Genomic DNA, 16,774 nt, shown 5'->3' on the forward strand with positions numbered 1-16,774 from the left:
CTGTTTGGCCAGCGTGGCAAGCTGATCAGCACAGGTGACTATGGAGTCCCAGAATCGCAAAAGAGCTCCAGCATGGACCAAACGGGAGGTACTGGATCTGATCGCTGTATGGGGAGACGAATCCATGCTATCAGAACTCCGTTCTGCACCATTACTTCTACGTACCAATCTCTTTGGAGCAGGGCCAGTCTTTGTTCCCTGCTTGTACAGAGCTTAGTAGAATGGAGTCCTGATCCATGGCACTATAAAGAATAATTATTATTGTGTGTGTGAAAGGATAGGAGTGGAGTGGTGACTTAGTGAGGGAGGGGCTGGCTTCTCAACTTCTAGAGGGCTATTAAAAAGCCTGACCAAATACTTTGGTCTGACCTATAGCCTGTGCAACCTCAGGGTGACTTCACCGAGGTTGGGGAGGGTTTAATCAGCTGAGAGTTAGTCAAAAGGATGTTGCAAGAAAACAATTGCATAAAATATTCCATCAGTTTCCTTTTAGGTTTAGTGACAGTGGAAATGAAGCCTAGTCCGTGGGAGACCCCCTGACTCCACTTGCAAGTCACAGCGTAGTTATGTAGCCTATTTTCGGTGATTTTTCAAGCCCCACCCAGGCACTCGGGCGTGCAAACCCTTTGTAACACTGACCCTGCCTGGGCAGCCCCGAGCGCCCTGGCTGGATGGCAGCGGGCGGAGCAGGCGCTGGCGCTCGCCTGGGGCACAGCAGAACTCGCCGGAGCACGGAGCGAGCCACACCTGCATTTTCCGAGCGGAGCAGCCCGCTGGGATAAGAGAGCCCCGCCCTGCCCCAGGCTGCAGGACGCGCTGTCATGTTTTCCATTGCTGCTGCGGGCGAGTGAAACTCTCCTCCCCGCCCCGGGTCCTGCCGAGCCCACAGAGGGGAAGCAGGAAGAGCTCTTGTCGGCAGCTGCGGCTCCTCCTCCCCTAGAGCGCCTCGGCCCACAGGAGGAGCGGCCGTCTCAGCTTCCGGAGAGCCCCGCGTCCCCCAGGTAGGAGCCCAGGGGTGGCGGGGCCCGGCGAGGCGCGCAGGCGGCTGGGGGCGCTGAGGTTGTGGGGACGGGCTGGCAGGCGAGGCGGAGCGGCGGGGATAGGGTGACCAGATGTCCAGTTCTTATACGGACAGTCCTGATTTTTGGGTCTTTATCTTATATAGACTCCTATTTACCCCCCCCCCCACCCTCGCCCTGATTTTTCACATTTGCTGTCCGCTCACCGGAGGCGGGGGGCAGCACAGGCGCGCCTGCGGCACCTAGACGGGGCTGGGTGGGAACCCTTCCCCCTCCCCAGCTTCTCAGCCCCTTCCTCTGCTGCTTCTCACCCCCAGCCCCGACTGCAGTTCCCCGGCCGAGGCCGATCTCCCAGCAGCCAGAAGCGAAGGAAACTCCCTGAAAGCCTGGGGAGCTGCAGCGGGGCAGAACCAGTCAGAGTCCAGCCCCTTACCTGCAGCGTACCCAGGGTTTCTGGTGTAGCTTGACTGGGGGGTTGCTGCGGTTGGGACTGCAAACTCGGGGGAGGGAGGGTGGACTGTCTTTCTGTGTGGTGCAGCACCTAACCACAGGCAGGGCTGCAATGGAAATACGTGTCAATTTCACTGCTCAGTAACTACTGCTAAAAGGACAGGAGGGGTATGTATGGGGGGGGCAGGGAAGGAGTATAAGCTTCCATATTTACATCCCTCCCCGTGCACACATTTTCCTACACTTCTTTTGGGCAGTAGGCAACAGTGTGATGTCATGTGGTTGCTTCCTGGTACGGTCCAGGAGAGTGGCTAATAAAAATAACCTTGTTGAAATATATTGTTAAACATTACATAGGTCATACCATGTGCCTTTTAATCAGCTGAAAGTGTTTCCTCTTCACCTGAATTCCCTCCAGAGTGTTGTCACATCACTTGCTCTTCTTAGGTGTGTTGCATTTAATTTCAGAAAGGGGAACTACACAAAAATTGGGGGGGTTAGTTAAACAAAAACTAAACGTTACAGCACTAAAAGTAAAATCCCCTGCAGTTGCATGGAAACTTTTAAAAGACACCATAACAGAGGCTCAACTTAAATGTATACCCCAAATTAAAAAACACAGCAAGAGAACCAAACAAGTATCACTGTGGCTAAACAACAAAGTAAAAGAAACAGTGAGAGGCAAAAAGGCATCCTTTAAAAAGTGCAAGTTAAATCCTAGTGAGGAAAATAGAAAGGAACATAAACTCTGGCAAATGAAATGTAAAAAATATAATTAGGAAGTCCAAAACAGATTTTGAAGAACAGCTAGCCAAAGACTCAAAAAGTAATAGCAAAAAAAAATTTTAAGTATAGAAGCAGGAAGCCTGCTAAACAACCACTGGGGCCATTGGACCATCGAGATGCTAAAGGAGCACTCAAGGACAATAAGGCCATTATGGAGAAACTAAATGATTCTTGGCATCGGTCTTCACGGTTGAGGATGTGAGGGAGATTCCCAAACCTGAGCCATTCTTTTTAGGTGACAAATCTGAGGAACTGTCCCAGTTTGAGGTGTCATTAGAGGAGGTTTTGGAACAAATTGATAAACTAAACAGTAATAATTCACCAGGACCAGATGGCATTCACTCAAGAGTTCTGAAGGAACTCAAATATGGAATAAGGAATACTAACTGTGGTATATAACCTATCATTTAAATCAGCTTCTGTACCAAGTGACGGGAGGATAGCTAATCTGAAGCCAATTTTTAAAAGGGGCTCCAGAGGTGACAGTGGCAATTACAGGCCGGTAAGCCTGACTTCAGTACCGGGCAAACCGGTTGAAACTATAGTAAAGAACAAAATTGTCAGACACATAGATGAACATAATTTGTTGGGGAATAGTCAATACGGTTTTTGTAAAGGGAAATCATGCCTCACCAATCTACTAGAATTCTTAGAGAGGACCAACAAACATGTGGACAAGGGGTGGATATAGTATATTTAGATTTTCAGAAAGATTTTCAGACCTTTGACAAAGTCCCTCACCAAAGGCTATTGAGCAAAGTAAGCAGGCATGGGATAAGAGGGAAGGTTTTCTTATGGATTGGTAACTGGTTAAAAGATGGGAAATAAAGGGTAGGAATATATGGTCAGTTTTCAGAATGGAGAGAGGAAAATAGTGGTGTCCCCCAGGGGTCTGTACTGGGACCAGTTCTATTCAACATATTCATAAATGATCTGGAAAAAGGGGTAAACAGTGAAGTGGCAACCTTTTCAGATGGTACAAAACTACTCAAGATAGTTAAGTCCCAGACAGGCTGCTAAGAGCTACAAAAGGATCTCAAAACTGAGTGGCAGATAAAATTCAATGTTGATAAATGCAAAGTAATGCACATTGGAAAACATAATCCCAACTATACGTATAAAATGATGGGGTTTAAATTAGCTGTTACCACTCAACAAAGAGATCTTGGAGTCATTGTGGATAGTTCTCTGAAAACATCCACTCAATGTGCAGCGGCAGTCAAAAAAGTAAACAGAATGTTGGGAATCATTAAGAAAGGGATAGATAATATGACAGAAAATATCATGTTGCCTCTGTATAAATCCATGGTACGCCCCCATCTTGAATACTGTGTGCAGATGTGGTCACCCTGTCTCAAAAAAGGTATATTGGAATTGGAAAAGGTTCAGAAAAGGGCAACAAAAATTATTAGGAGCATGGAGCGTCTGCCATATGAGGACAAATTAATAAGACTGGGACGTTTCAGCTTGGAAAAAGGATGACTAAGGTGGGATATGATAGAGGTCTATAAAATCATGACTGGTGTGGAGAAAGTAAATAAGGAAGTGTTATTTTTTTACTCCTCATAACACAAAAACTAGGGGTCACCAAATGAATTTAATAGGCTGCAGGTTTAAAACAAAAGGAAGTACTTCTTCACACAACATATAGTCAATCTCTAGAACTCATTACCAGGGACGTTGTGAAGGCCACAATTATAACAGGGTTAAAAAAAGAACTAGGTAAGTTCATGGAGGATTGATAGCCATTGGTGGGCAGGGATGCAATGCCATGCTCTGAGTGTCCCTAGCCTCTGTTTGCCAGAAGCTGGGAGTGGGCGACAGGAGATGGATCGCTTGTTGATTGCCTGTTCTGTTCATTTCCTCTGGGGCACCTGGCATTGGCCACTGTCAGAAGACTGGATATTGGGCTAGATGGACCATTCGTCTGACTCATTATGGCCATTCTTGTGTTCTATGTTCTTATTCATGTGGGGAGGTGCGATTAGCAGTTTGTGTAGATGTCTACGTGAGCTAGCACCTAAACATAGCGGTGTGTCCATGGTGGCACAATCGGCCACTTGGCCTGGAGTACAATCCTTCCCGACCCCCTGGCTATGTATTCGGGTGGCAAGCCTAAGCTGTCATCCATGCCACTGTGGACACGCTGCTATCTTTAGGCACTAACGTGGGTACCTCTATGTGAGCTGGGAGACATGTCTCCCAGCTCAAATGTAGACATAGCCAGAGAAACGAACTGTCAGATGAATGGGAATCCCTGCCATGAGGTGGAGCATATACGGCAGGGGTGGGCAAACTTTTTGGCCCGAGGGCCACATCAGGGTTACAAAACGGTATGGAGGGCCAGGTAGGGAAGGCTGTGCCTTCACAAGCAGCCTGGCTCCTGCCCCCTATCCGCCCCCTCCCACTTCCTGCCCCCTGACTGCTCCCCAGAACCCCAACTCATCCAACCCCCTCTGCTCCTTGTCCTCTGACCGCCCCCTCCTGGGACTCCGCCCCCTATCCAACGCCCCCATCTCCCTATCCCCTGACTGCTCCTGCCCCCTGACAGGCCCCCCAACCCATCCCCCCCCCCATTCCTTGTCCCCTGACCGCCTCCTCCTGGGACCCCCGTCCCTAACTGCCCCCCCAGTACCTCACCCCCTATTCAACCCTCCCTGTCTCCCCCCCCCCCCCCGGGACTCCTCAACCCCCAGGGACCCCACCCCCATCCAATCCCCCCGCTCCCTGTCTCCTGACTGCCCCCTGTCCCCTGACTGCCCGTCGGGACCTCCTTCCCCTTATCCAACCCTCCTCTCCCTGCACCCCCTTACCATGCGATGGGAGTGTTCATGGTGGCTCTTTCCCTCAACCCATAAAATATATAAATACAACTGCCATTGGGTAAGCCACACTGCTCTACAGCCAAAATGCTTCTGAAATAAATATAGTCAAACTTTACTAATTTTGGGTCACTGAGAACGAAAATGATGCTTAAAATTGTTGACTGGCTCTAGTTTTCAAGATATGCTATTGGGTCAGTATATACGACCCTTGACTTGGGAATGGCGGAGGATGAGTGAGTTATAAAGGGAAGGGAATCTCAATTTAAACCAGAAATGACTAAAATACATCTTTGACTGGATCTATGAATAAATCTATGACTGGGTTTGGACAGTACTTGCTTTTTAGGCAAAACAATGAATGATGCAATCTGAAGCTGGTATTGCATCATACATGATATGAATTGCATCATGTTATTCCTAGAAGTCATGGATGATGCAATCATAACGAAGCTTACATCACTCTGCTGAACAAATTGCCCTATATCAGCTCTAGAAATCCTCCAGTGTCGTGCTCTTATTTGTCAGTGTTTGATTTTTGCAAAGGGACACACTTCTGTTTAGCCAAAGTGAGCAGAGATGCCTCGTACTTGTGTGAACAGTGCAGATAACTTCTGCTATGTTTGTGGTGACGTGACTTTTGCATCACAAAAGTGCAGTATAAGCACTATGGTTAAGAAAGCTTATCACCTTTATTTTGGCTGCAAAATTGGAGATCAGGACAAGAGGTGGGCCCCACACATATGCTGCAACACTTGTGCAACAAATCTTCGCCAGTGGTTGAACAGGAAAAGGAAATCTATGCCTTTTGCAGTGCCAATGATTTGGAGAGAGCCAACAGATCTTACGAGCAATTGTTACTTCTGCATGGTGCCTCCAGTTGGGAAAGGTGTGTCAAAGAAGAAAAAATGGACTGTGCATTATCCAAACATTCCATCAGCTATACACCCAGTATCCCACGGAGAAGGACTGCCGGTTCCTGATGCACCAGAATCATTCTCACTTGAGTCAGATGAGGAAGAGGATGAAACTTCTGGTCCTGAACCATCAATGTTTTCACAGGACCGACATTTTCTCCCATCCTCCTCCTCTGAACCACACCTCATAACACAAGGTGAACTGAATGACCTTGTCAGGGATTTGGAACTACCCAAGAGTAAGGCAGAGCTGTTGGGCTCCAGACTACAGCAGTGGAATCTCCTGGCAGGTGATGTTAGGGTTTCCATGTTCCGTGACCGTCAAAAGGATCTTGTCCCATCCTTCTTCATGGAAGGTGATCTTGTAGCCTGCAACAACATCGATGGTGTGATGGCAGCCCTCCACATCGTTCACGATCCAGATGAGTGGAGACTGTTCATTGATTCATTGAAGACGAGTCTTAAAGCTGTTTTACTGCATAATGGCAATGTTTTGCCATCAATTCCAGTTGGTCATGCAGCCCATATGAAGGAAACCTATGACAACATGAAACAACTTTTGAGGTGCATAAACTATGACCAACATCAGTGGCAGCTTTGTGGCGATTTGAAGGTTGTTGCTCTCTTGCTTGGTCTGCAGACTGGATACACAAAGTACTGCTGTTTTCTCTGTGAATGGGATAGTCGTGCAAGAGATTCCCACTACATCAAGAAAGATTGGCCACTCCGACAGTCATTGGAGCCTGGGAGGAAAAGTGTTCAGCATCCACCACTTGTTGAATCAAGGAAGATTTTGTTACCACCCTTACACATCAAGCTGGGTCTGATGAAGAACTTTGTCAAGGCCATTGACAAAACACAAGCAGCTTTCAAGTACCTCCGTGGAAAATTTCCAAGGTTAAGTGAAGCTAAGATAAAGGAAGGTGTCTTTGTTGGTCCTCAGATTCGTGAACTTCTTCGAGATGATGCATTTGACCATGCACTGCATGGTAAGGAAAAGACGGCATGGAAAGCCTTCCAGTTAGTGGCAATAAATTTTCTCGGAAAGAACAAGGTAGACAACTACAGGTTGTTGGTGGGGAAAACCTCCTCAAGGCATACAAAAGCCTTGGTTGCAACCTGTCACTAAAGATACTTTTTTTTTTTTTTTTTTCCACCTAACTGCGGAGCAGTGAGCGACTAGCACGGCAAGTGATTTCACCAGGACATTGCAACAATGGAGAAACGCTATCAGGGCAAATGGAGCCCATCAATGCTTGCAGACTATTGCTGGACAGTGACAAGAGATGCTCCATTTAATAATTACAAGAGACAAGCCAAGAAGCGCCGAGTAGACACTGAATAGGACTAAACTGTGTACATAAGAGTTTTTTGCCTTTTGTTTCATAATAAATTTCATTTATATAACCCTTTTGCTGATTTTTAAAGTGTTACATAAACAGGGCAGCTGAAATATTATCATGTAAAGCAACCATAAACACATGAAAAGACCTAGATTTACAATTTATGATTAAAACGCTACTATCTACACAATATACATAGACATCAAATATAAAAACTTAAATATCTTAGGAACAGTAGCCAATCAGTTGTTTTGTCATATTTGAATTCAGCACATCAAAATACATAATAAATAGCACATTTTCTCTCTGAAGCAGACGACTTCTCAAAAATTGTAGACCAGTGCCATCAGAAATAAATGTCCTAGACCAAGCCTTAAAATACATATAAGGCTATTTTCTCTGTTTACAGTGGAGTTATGCCAGCAGAGAACTTGGCCTCATATCTATCTCCTTATTGAGCAAGGCAGAGTTCCCAGACTCACTGAGGTTCTTGTGGAAATCCCACTTGCTAATCCTATACCTAGTAGTCACCAGAAGTCCTGCATCATAAGAGCCTGTCATGCTGTCCTGCAGTGGCTCAAGAGCATAGGTACCAGCCTCAGGGCAGACTGTTAAGAACCAGGGCACAAACTCCAAATTGGTTCTGAGTTCTATACTTCTGTAAGCAGGGGAATGGTCCTGCTATTGTGGGGAACTTTCCTGGCTTCTGCACTGCCCCAGTGAAATGAGCTAGCGGAAGGATCTGAGTCCTCGCTCCCATTTCCTTTACTCGGAGGCCTCCCTGCCCCCAAGGACTCCCCTTGCACACTTCTGTCTGGCAGAGTCCTCATAACCCTAACAAGGCTGGGCCCAGGATTCCTGGGGGGCTCGATTTCTCCCCCCCCCCCCCACACACACACACCTTGCTGTGGTCACCTAGGTCAGGGGCTAGAGTGTTCCCTGTCTGGGGTCCTCTCTCCGCACTGGATGCTCCTGACCCCACTGATCATTACATACGATTTAAAGCAATTTAGTTTAGTTAATTAACAATTAGTTTGAAAAGGAATAAGGAAAAATGGAAAAGGTTGAAGGAAACACATCACCCCGCTCTGTGGCAGGAAACGTTACAAACAGTGTCTCTGTAACATCAGGGCAGTTCAGTCTGTTTCTTGTAGGTGCCAGGCTCCTTCTCAGGCCCTGGCTTTGCTGCAGGGATGCTGTGGGTCGGACACTTCTCTGGCGGTGGCCTCAGGCTCTAGGTGGCAGGACCCTTCTTCCCAGCGTCGCCCCTGCCCTGTCAGGGTTACGATCCTCCTCCAAGTCTGGCCTGCAGAGCCTCTTGGCTGAGGCATCTCCCTTTGCTGGGCCCACTGCCCAGGGTTCCCCTCCTCTCCCCAGCTGCTCACCACACCCGGCTCTGGACTGCACCACTCTGCCTCAGCAAGGCTGCAGCGCTGCTCTGCCTCCAGCTCCCTGGGCTGCTTTTCTGGCCCCTCTGGCTGTGGTTGCTGCAGCTCTGCTCCCAGGGCAGGTCTGCTCTCTCTGGGCTGTGCTCTGGCTTTGGGGCTGCAGCTCTGCTCCCAGCAGCTTAGTTTGGGCCCTGCTCTCTCCTTAGCTCGGCCCCACTCTGTCTGACCCAGGCAATTCCAGGTCACGCGGAGGACAGGACCCCCCTGGCCTCCTGACTCCTTGGTTAGCCTGCCCGTCCTGTCAATCAGGCTGACCTGGAGTTTTGGCCTGTCCCCATTGCCCCTGGGGATTGTCAGTCTCAGGGACCTCATTTCCCATTGACCCTTCTCCTTTTTAGTACTGGGAGCTAGCCAACCAAAACACCCCCACTGAATGTTAGTTGGGGGATAACAGTCTCCTTACACTTAGATTTCACTAGCCAATTATCACTAGCCAAATTCCTCAAGCACTGTACCAGCCTTAACATGGAGTCATAGACAGTCCCCTGGGGTACTCTGATCTATCTTGTGATAGATGGTCCCTTACATTAAAATCACAACAATATTCAGATTACTCCCAGTCCCAAAGAACTAGTCCCTTGTCCCACTTCAGTTGCACCTTAGATCTCTCACCAAAAACAATGCTTGTAGCCAAACTTGTAATAAACTGTCTAAAGAGTTACTAACTAGGAAAAGGAAATAAGTGTTATTTACAAGGCTAAAGCAGGTAAACGTAGATAAACACAACTGGGTTCCGATCTTAGGTTTCTAAAAGTAATAGACTTCTATAATAAGCAAACTTTCTATGTTCTTTAGCACTAACCTAGACTAAGCACTGGTATTCTTTTGTTTATGCTTAATAATCTTTGCCCTTCAGAGTTCAAGCAGCATAAAAGATACAGTTCCTCCTTGCTCGGGCTTTTGATTCCTTCCCACCTTCTGCAAATTCAGCTGTTGGAAGGAATTCACTTGCACATCTCCTGGGGAGGGAGGAGCAGTCCACAAAGTCTTCCATCCTCTGATGTTCCACAATGGTTCGTCTGGTGGGGAGTGAGCTAGGGCACCCGGACCTGCTTTATTGCACTGTAACTCGCAAGTGTAGCCAAGGCTTTAGTTTCCAGCTGGTGGTGTTGGCCTTCTTTTCTTGGCCAGGAAATAACACCTCCTGCTGGAAACTAAGGCCTTGGCTACACTTGCGAGTTACAGTGCAATAAAGCAGCCCCGGGCACACTAGCTCACTCCCTGTCCACACTGGCAAGACACGTAGAGCACTCTGACTCCGCAGCTACAGCGCTGCTGGTACTCCACCTCAGGGAGTGGAATAACATTTGCTGTGCCCCCGCTGGAGCACCGTGGCGCAACACTTCATTCACACTTGCGTTACTGTGCTGTGATCAGCCTCTGGAAATTCTGTAATCCCCTTAAGTCAAGTGGCCACTCTTGTCATTGTTGTGAAATTGGCTGCAGGAATGCAGAAATAGCCTTTCAAAGCTCTGTTTCGGAGAAGCCGGCTGCTTATCAGCTCTGAGAAAAAAACAAACATTTACTGTTTGCTTTGAGTGAGGGAGGGACAGGGGGATATGAACTTACAAGACAGCATGCTGACACACACTCAGCACCCCAAAAACCCACTTCTCTCCCCCCACATACACACTCCCTGTCACATTCCATCCCCCCTCCCCCATTTGAAAAGCATGTTGCAGTCACTTGCATGCTGGGATAGCTGCCCATAATGTACTGCTCCCAATGCCGCTGCAAGTGCCGCAAATGTGGCCACGCCAGTGCGCTTGAAGCTGTCAGTGTGGACAGACTGCAGCACTTTCCCTACGGTGCTCTACGAAGGCTGGTTTAACTCACAGTGCTCTACATCTGCAAGTGTAGCCATGCCCTAATATGTCACACTCAATGCTTCTCTTTTGTCTGGTGACTTACAGATGCAAACACTTCAATATTGCCTTATAACTAGGGCTGTCAAGTGATTAAAAAAATTAATTACAATTAATTGCGTGATTAATTGTGCTGTTAAATAAATGTTCTCTTATTAAGTATTTTTTGATGTTTTCTACATTTTCAAATATATTGATTTCCATTACAAGACAGAATAAAAAGTGTACAGTGCTCATTTTACATTTTTTTGCTTACAAATATTTGCACTGTAAAAATTAAAATAAATAGAATTTTTCTATTCACCTTATACAAGTACTGTTGTGCAATCTCTTTATCATGAAAGTTGAACTTACAAATGTAGAATTATGTGCAAAAAATAACTGTATTCAGAAACAAAACAATGTAAAACATTAGAGCTTACGAGTCCACTCAGTTCTACTTCTTGTTCAGCCAATTGCTAAGACAAACAAGTTTGTTTACATTTACGGGAGATAATGGTGCCCACTTCTTATTTACAATGTCACCTGAAAGTGAGAACAGGCATTTGCAAGGCACTGTTGTAGCCTGTGTCGCAGGATATTTACATGCTTCAACCACCATGCCGGAGGACGTGTCCATGCTGATAATGGGTTCTGCTCGATAATGATCCAAAGCAGTCAGATGCCACCAGCAGAAGGTTGATTTTTCTTGTTTGGGTTCTGTAGTTTTTGCATCGGAGTGTTGCTCTTTTAAGACTTCTGAAAGCATGCTCCACACCTCATCCCTCTCAGATTTTGGAAGGCACTTCAGATTCTTAAACCTTGGGTTGAGTGCTGTAGCAATCTTTGCATTTTGTCAAATCTGCAATGAAAGTGTTCTTAAAATGAACAGCATGTGCTAGGTCATAATCCGAGACTGCTATAACATGAGATATATGGCAGAATGTGGGTAAAACAGAGCAGGAGAAGTACAATTCTTCCCCAAGGAGTTGAGTCACAAATTTAATTAAAGATTATTATTATTATTATTATTATTTTTTTTTTAATCAGCGGCATTAACATGGAAGCATGTCCTCTAGAATGGCGGTTGAAGCATGAAGGGGCATATGAATATTTAACATATCTGGCACGTAAATACCTTGAAATGCTAGCTACAAAAGTGCCAGAGCCGCAGCGGCTGGAGCCTCCAGCCCCCGGGGCTCTGTGTAACTGACACAGTGTCAGTTACACAGAGCCCCAGCCCCTGGAGGCTCTGTTTAAGAACCGGGCTGCCCGAGAGCTACTGGCTTCGGGCAGCCCCCTTGCCTCCAGACCCTACGCCCCCAGCCGGGCACTTCCCCTTCCGGGCTCCGGCGGCGCAGGGTCCGGAGGCACGGGGCTGCCCGAAGCCGGTAGCGCTGGGGCAGCCTGGCTCTTAAACAGAGCCTAAGAGGAGCAGAGCCTCCAGCTGCGGGGGCTCTGCTCCTCTTCGGCTCTGTGTAACTTATACAGCGTAAGTTACGCAGAGCCGCCGGAGCCCCGGAGGGGAAGTGCCCGGCTGGTGGCACAGGGTCCGGAGGCATAGGGGTTGCCCAAAGCCCGAGCGCTGCCGGCTTCACGGTTTGCTGGGCAGCCTCCAGACCCTGCGCCCCCGGCTGGGTGCTTCCCCTCCCGGGCTCCAGCTGCGCTGGGGAAGCACCGGCTGGGGGCGCAGGGTCTGGGGGCTGCCCGGGAAACCATGGAGCTGGTAGCACTGGGGCAGCCCTTTTCCCCCTGGCTGGGAGTGGGAGGGAGGAGGGGGCGGAGTTAGGGTGGGGAAGGGGCGGAGTTGGGGCGGGGCTAGGGGTGGGGAAATGGGCGTGGCCATGGCCCGTGGAGGGTCCTCTTTTTTTTTATTTATGAGATATGGTAACCCTAGGTTCAGGGCTTGGGGCCGCAGCTTCCCAGGAGCTGGGTAAGGAGCAAGGCTGAGCCCCCTCCCCCTGAGCACCTGCGCGCGCGCCCGCCCCCACTCCCCAGGTAGCAGCTCCCTCCCCAGCACCCGTGGGGCCCTGAGCACCCCCCCCACCCCCCGAGTTTTAGTCAGGTATTTTTAGTAAGTCATGGACAGGTCATGGGCCTGTGAATTTTTCCATGACTTTTATTAAAAATACCCGTGGCTAAAATGTAGCCTTATTCATGGGGCCTACCTAGAGGCAATGGCACCACAAATATGCAAGGAAGTCACCTGCAATAAACTCAGCTTTGTCATTGCTCAGCTGAAGAAAATGATCTGACATCTGGGTCTGGACTTGGGTAAGACACAGTAGCACAGAGAGAACCTGTGAAAGAGAAGATTGGAGCTCAGTGTCATCAGAATAACGATGATGATTCAAATGTACAGGCAAATATCTGAAGTTTGATACTAAAACACCAGGGTTCTCAAAACAGAGCCTGCTAGATTTTCTACAATATACAGAAATTATATAGGGATAGAATGCACAGGTAGAACTAATAAATAGTGTTCTGATGCTTCACACACCTTTTATAATGAATAGTGTTGATGGAGGTAGTCCTTTTTTTAAATTATGGTGCTCCCCTCCCCAGCATCTCTGCTAAATGGTTTGCTGTTGACTTGAACAACAGTCATCTTATTGTATTTTTCAGCTTCTGATATTATGCAAATACTGTATTTCCCTTCTTGCAGCTGCCAGGGTGAAATATCCTGCCGTGCTGCAGGTATATAGATAGTGAAAAGGGCAGCAGTAAATATTTACATTTGCACGGCCGCCCGCAGCTCCCAGTGGCCGCAGTTCGCCGTTCCCGGCCAATGGGAGTTGCGGGAAGTGGGTTTTGGGTTGGGCTGATCTTCAATAGCATTGTTCAGCCTTCACAGTGTTCTTTATAAAGGGACACTTCCAGCCTGAAAATCACATTTTATCTGAAAATATTGTACCTGGGATAGTTGCAAGTACCAGATTACAAGTACCTGCTACATTTGAGGAAACTTTGGATATAATCAGGCTGGACCCCCTGTAAAGTCAGTCAGTTTCTCCATTGCTGAAAAGACTTATAAAATTGTTGGAACAATTTTTTTTTGGAATAGTAATGATAAAAATCTGGAGATGATATAGAAAGACTGTCTCAGAAATGGTATGTTTAGGCTTAAAAGGATTATATTGGTAAAGGTCAGTAAATGTTGCTTTCACCATATACACAAAAACTGACAACGTTTACAGATGGCAAAGTAAGAAAAATGTTGCTTGGGAGCTTGACCGGGTCAAAATCCAATAATATAGACTTTTAAATTAGGCTTTTTACAAATGGACAAGCAAATGAGTAGTGAAAACAGATATGATTTGTTGACTAAAGGATATTGTCATGATGTTGATAATTTGTTTTAACAATTAATACAACTTTAACTTTTTGAATCTCAATATCTGTCATCAAATAGCTGTCTCCCAGGCATAATTTCATACAACTGTTAAAATTTAAATTGATAAAATAAAAAAACTTAAAATGAACATCAATATTTGTTAAAATTAATTTTAAAAATTGAATTCTGCCCAGTGTTTTTATGTTAAAGATGTAAATTGACTATGTTCTTTTCAAAATTGTTTTGTTGATTCAACATGTGCTGGGGTTGAGGTGATGGAAGGGTCACATATTGTAAGGGTTGTAGCACTTCAGTGTAGACACAAGCTACAGCGGCAGGAAGGGTTTTCCAGTCGGTGTAAGTAATCTACCTCCCCTAAGTCGACAGAAGCAGACCGTGTAGCGCTGTCTACAATGGGTTTTTTTCCTCACCTCTGAGTGACGCAGTTAAGCTGACTTAATTTTCTAGTGTATACAAAGCGTTTCTCTTTTTTAACTACACTTTTGACTATTTTAGTAAAATGTTAATTACTGTGGAATGCATGGATTTCTGATTTAAATACAGTTCACTTGGTGCCTGTGAAGAATTAGTTGAGGCACAGCAGTAACTCTTTGCTGTCATTAATGAACAAAGCACACAGTCGAAGTATGACTACTGAATACGGTACTTTGCATATTGACTTCCTGGACAATTCAGCACCTGAGGGAGTTAAGTATGTAGTGAATGTTGTTACACTAGTCTCCATAAAAAACTGTTGACTGATTATATGCAGACTGATATTTAACTGTGTTTTGAGCTTGGTCTTGCCAAATCTAGCTAGCTTCTTACAGATAGGGTGACCGGATGTCCCGATATTGGGACTGTCCCGATATTTAACACTTTGTCCCACATCCCGATCAATGTACGATCGGGACACCATTTGTCCCGAAATTCGGGTGAGGAGGCGAGCGGGAGGGAGGCGCTGACCCCGTGGGTGCTCTGGGGCTGGAGCCAAGCTCCCCCCTCCTTGCCTCCTTCCCTCCCCCAGTGCACCGCGTCCCCGCTCCTCCCCCCCCTTTGGCGGCACTTAGCGCTTTCCAAGGGGGAGGAGCGGGTACGCAGCGCACTCAGGGGAGGAGGTGGAGAAGAAGCAGGGCAGGGGTGGGGACTTGGGGGAAGGGGCTGGAATGGGGGCAGAGCGAGGGTGGATGCTTGGGCGGTAAGAGGTGGGGGATGGGCGAGCATCCACCCGGCAGAGGGGAAGTCAGTGCCGTAGGGGTGAGGGGTGGGGGGGCGGGGAGTGCAAAGAGGCGAGCGGTGGGTGGGGGACTGAGGAGGGACACAGCAAGCCAGTGGCAGGTCAGGGGATGAGGAAGGGCGCGGTGTGGGGGCTGAGCAGGAAGGGAGTGGGTCCTGGGGCAGAGTGGGGGCAGAGGCTGGGAGGAGCGGGGGTGGACTGTGGGCGGGGCTGATGGCATCCCAGTGTGTCCCGATACTTTAGTGTGGTGATCTGGTCACCCTACTTACAGAACACATTCATATATTTATACTGCATAGGTTTCACAAATACAGCTTCTACAAAGGTCTCTTCCAGCCAGTATTTCTCAACCAGGGATATGCAGAGGTTTTCCAGGGGACACACCAACTCATCTAGATATTTGCCTAGTTTTACAACAGGCTACATAAAAAACAGTAGCGAAGTCTGTATAAACTAAAATTCATACAGATTTGTTTATACTGCTTTGTATACTATACAGTGAAATATAAGTACAATGTTTGTATTCCAGTTGATTTATTTTATAATGATGTGCTAAAATGAGTAAGCAATTTTTCAGCAATGTGACACTTTTTTGTATTTTTATATCTGATTTTTGTAAGCAAGTAGTTTTTAAGTGAAGTGAAACTTAGGGGTACAGAAGATAAATCAAACTCCTGAAAGGGGTACAGTAGTCTGGAAAGATTGAGAGCCACTGGGGTTTTCCATCCTACTGTGTATGAGATTGTCTCCTTAAGAGCTAGGTGGTGGTGGTGTATTTTTCCCCTTCTTTTGCAGTCTCTGGAACAGAAATACAAGTATTTGCAATAGAGGTTTTGAAAGGCTTCTGTATTTCTATTTTTATTTCCCCGAGCTAAGTGGAGAGAATTCCTGAACCCTTAGGCCACAGAGGGTGGCTGATACATTCTCTAAGGCCCCACCTTATAAAGTTTGTTATACAACAAACAGTAAACAAGGCGGGGGTTTGTAATACAAATTGCCAACATGGTTTGTTTTTTCTTTTTTAGACAACTTAAACATGACACTGCTTTTTCCTGTGTTCGTGTTTTCATATCAAAGAAAAGGGCAAGGTTATTTTAGTGCTGTTTGACTCTTCGAAAAAACCTACTCAGAATAATTAAGACAAAAAGGCTAAATATTAAAGGCTGAAACTTTGCAAGGTTTGGGCTGTGTTGGACGTATGCCCTTTTAAAATAGAATATTCTAAACCTCTGAGGAGTAATTGAACTCTGAAAAACATCCATGATATTTGTATGGAGGCTGTTTTATCTATTCGCCAAATGACTTTATAGAAAATATTAGGATTAAATCATAACCGTTCAATTGAATCATATATTCCAAGAGCTCATAGACCTCATTTGATGTCAGCTGAAGATGTTTTCCTTATGCAAACATCTTGTTTTTACAGTGTGTCTCAAAGCAAGTGTCATAATGTGTGTATTGTCAAAAATGTTTTTTGACTGGAAGTATAAGAAGCATTTCAAAATGAACTACCATGGGGGTGCTACAAAAGGAAAACGATCAATCAGGGCTGCTTGTAAACTGAGAGATGGAAT

At 46.5% G+C, this 16,774-nt stretch overlaps 1 protein-coding gene across 1 annotated transcript in view; it reads left to right on the forward strand.

Moving 5' to 3' along the window:
- The first annotated feature begins 679 nt into the window (after nucleotides 1–679).
- The window catches only part of ANXA11 (annexin A11), a 69,668-nt gene continuing 53,573 nt past the window's right edge, over nucleotides 680–16,774 (forward strand). The window contains exon 1 of the mRNA XM_054033741.1: nucleotides 680–1,001. The gene's annotated coding sequence lies outside the window, so the exon portion shown is untranslated. The remainder of the gene's footprint in view (nucleotides 1,002–16,774) is intronic.

The sequence above is a fragment of the Malaclemys terrapin genome, chromosome 7 (assembly GCF_027887155.1).
Source record: "Malaclemys terrapin pileata isolate rMalTer1 chromosome 7, rMalTer1.hap1, whole genome shotgun sequence".
Taxonomy (NCBI): Eukaryota; Metazoa; Chordata; order Testudines; family Emydidae; genus Malaclemys; species Malaclemys terrapin.